The sequence below is a fragment of the Daucus carota genome, chromosome 7, assembly GCF_001625215.2.
Source record: "Daucus carota subsp. sativus chromosome 7, DH1 v3.0, whole genome shotgun sequence".
Classification (NCBI taxonomy): Eukaryota; Viridiplantae; Streptophyta; class Magnoliopsida; order Apiales; family Apiaceae; genus Daucus; species Daucus carota.
The window spans coordinates 39,880,080-39,883,312 of NC_030387.2; the positions used below are offsets into that span (position 1 = coordinate 39,880,080).

Here is a 3,233-nt window from a genome sequence, read left to right on the forward strand (position 1 = left end):
GTAGAGGAGGAAGATCGAGTTTTGTGTGGTCTGGTTTGTGGCAAGCTAAGTAAGTATTGAAACAGGGGTACAAATGGATTCTTGGGGATGGAGAAACTATAAAAGCTTTCACAGATCCATGGGTGAGAGGTAAAAACATGTATAAGGTAAATAATATATTGACTACTGTTTCCAATGACATTAAGTAAGTGAGCTTCTTATTCCTGGTGAGTGATCATGGGATGGGATGTTACTAGGGTAAGCAGTCTATGTTCAAGCTGCGATGCTAAAGCAATTTTAGCAATGCCTGTCCCAAAATATCTGGTTCCAGACCACTTAGCTTGGATGAACTCGGTTGACGGTAGTTATACAGTGAAAACATGTTATAGATACTGGTATCAGCAATGTGGTGAAGGGAGACAAGCTTCAAGGCACAAAGGTTGGTGTAATCTGTGGAATTTAACAGTACCCCACAAAGTGAGGGTTTTTCTTTGGCGTTTATGTAGAAATATTATTCCAGTTCGACGTCGTCTACTAAGAAGACGGGGTGTTCAAACAACAATCTTATGTCCGATGTGTGAATATGATGTAGAACATTTGTTGCATATATTCTTAGACTGTCGATTTGCTAAAGGGGTCGGCAGAGTATGAAAATAGAGGTTAATGCGAGTGCTTTCGAAGATTGTACTGGATGGATTTTACAATGCTTAGCTGATTACACTCCAGAGAAGTCAGCAACCATGGCAATGGTTCTGTGGGGGATTTGGTCAGCAAGAAACCTCAAAGTTTAGGAAGGGAAAGATAGCCAAACAGATAGTACAGGGGCAAGAAGTTCACAAGCACAAAGGAACATGTATGAGCCTAAATCAGAAAGTTCAATGTCAAACTATCTCGCGTTGGAAACCTCCAGTCAAAGGACAACTCAAAATTAATGTGGACGCAGATACTCATTTGTTAGAAAACAAGCCAATAGAGTTGCCTATTGTTTGCGAGAGACTTATGTGTGATGTCTGTTCAAATTACTTGGCATTCAAGGATGCAGATGTATGGCCTCTAGAAATGATCCTGTTCTAGTAAGGTCATGCCTGAAATGCCTTAACAATCAAATCAAATAGCCAATATGCTTTATGTTAAATATTAATGTGGGACATTAATATCTTAAATATCAAAATAATAAAGTAGTTATTTAGGTAAAAATAATAAGTTTTGTATTAAAATAAAAAGGTTATTAAAATGGCTTGTTGAAGGAGGAGAAAAGACTTAACTGATTGCTCATATACACATTATAACTTGTAACTTAAACAAAGATGACTGTTATCTGCAGTCTCATCAAAATGTACAAAGACCGTTCAGGTGTAGGATGATCCTATATTAGTGGTTCATGTACAGATGCCCGGTCTTTTCTGAGGTTATACACAGGCGTGCCCATTCCAAGTATGGAATTGGCTCATGGCCACTGGGCAAAGGCTCGGTGGTCCTGGTCACTAAGGTGGAAGGCACCGTGCTAGGCTGGTTTCACAGAGCAGCGATCACTTCCCTCTCTTGTCGGTGGAAGGATTACATGCTTGTTCTTGGCAAGTCTCACTTCCCTCTCTTGTCGGTGGAAGGATTACATGCTTGTTCTTGGCAAGTCCTTTTAACACCTGATGGACCACTCAAATCAACAACCAGCTTCTTATTGGCTCAAGACTTTTCTGGTTTCATCTCTTTTTTTGCTCAGGCTATACTTTTATCTGTCTTCAGCTGACAAATAATGGAAAGAAGAATGCTGTGGTGGCAATTTTTAGGGGGCACAATCACCTTCTGGCTTTACATCATGTACTTAATTAGTTGTTACTACAGGTTGTTTATAACTTTTGTGATCTACTATTTCGAAATTTTTAACTTAATAAAAACTATATTCAAGTTTGATCGTTTTATATACTTTAGTGTTTGTGAATTTTAATTAGAAAAAGCTATAATAGTTACGAGCATATCTTAAACATGATTTTCTACATAAGTCTGATAATAATTAAATTTTGGTTCCACAGATCAAAATTATATTTATTATTCTTGTAAATTGAACTGATTAATTATTTGGAATCTATTATATGATACGTTGGCACACCTAAATGAGGCAAAAATAATATTTACCTTTAATGAAACAAGTTCAGATATAATTTTTTACTCGATTCAAGTTTGAGCTCGGAATTGAAATATATTTACCAATTTACATGATCATTCTATAAGTATCAAAATCCAACTGCCTCTAGAAAAAGAGCTCCAGCAGTGAAACATTGTGGCAGCTGCAATGCAACAGTGCCGGAGCAACTGATGAGGGAGTGCACTTCTACATGTTACGCCCTGTGGCAGCTGCAATGTAACATAGTGGGAGTGACTGATATCCCAGCTGGGATGTCTTAGACATTCGTTTTGCAGCCGGAGATTAATCACAGAACGAAACAGACATGACAATTTCTAGGAGCTCGGTGAGTTCCATATAATTGCGTCAGAGATTCATGACAACATAAGGACAAAAAAGGCTGAACAATGAATATGTATGTTTCAAACAGGCAAAACTTAAAAAAGTGGAGGGGTCTGTGAGACAACTGCAAGGCCAACCATGCCAGGACTAACTGGCCAGGAACGATCCTCTACAGTTCAGGACAGTCGCACTGGACTATCGAGAACTGCCAATCACGCTCTGACCTTGCAGTCAGGTTTCATCCACCAGACCTGGTCGCCTGCCTCCTTGGAAATCAAGGATACAGATGTATGACCTCTAGAAATGATCCTGTTCTAGTATGGTCATGGCTGAGATACCTTAACAATCAAATCAAATAGCCAATATGCTTTATGTTAAATATTAATGTGGGACATTAATATCTTAAATATCAAAAAAATAAAGTAGTTATTTAGGTAAAAAATAATAAATAGTTTTGTATTAAAATGAAAAGGTTATTAAAATGGCTTGTTGAAGGAGGAGAAAAGACTTAACTGATTGCTCATATACACATTATATGATTGTTCTCCGTCTACAATATGTCAATATTTAACTTGTAACTTAAGCACAGATGACTGTTATCTGCAGTCTCATCAACATGTACAAAGACCGTTCAAGTGTAGGATGATCCTACATCAGTGGTTCATGTAGTTTCTTGGGAATCACATGTTTCGCATTAATGTGAGTCATATCCTCTACAAGCACGAATATTAATGTGAGTCACACATGCCTTTATATTATTCCTAATAAAGAATTATTTTAATGTAATGAT

At 37.5% G+C, this 3,233-nt stretch overlaps 1 non-coding gene across 1 annotated transcript; it reads right to left on the minus strand.

The window, feature by feature from the left end:
- Positions 1–2,553: 2,553 nt before the first annotated feature.
- On the minus strand, positions 2,554–2,770 carry LOC135148135 (small nucleolar RNA U3). The gene has a single exon (XR_010286028.1). It is a non-coding gene; the product is annotated as a small nucleolar RNA U3 (small nucleolar RNA).
- Positions 2,771–3,233: the final 463 nt, after the last annotated feature.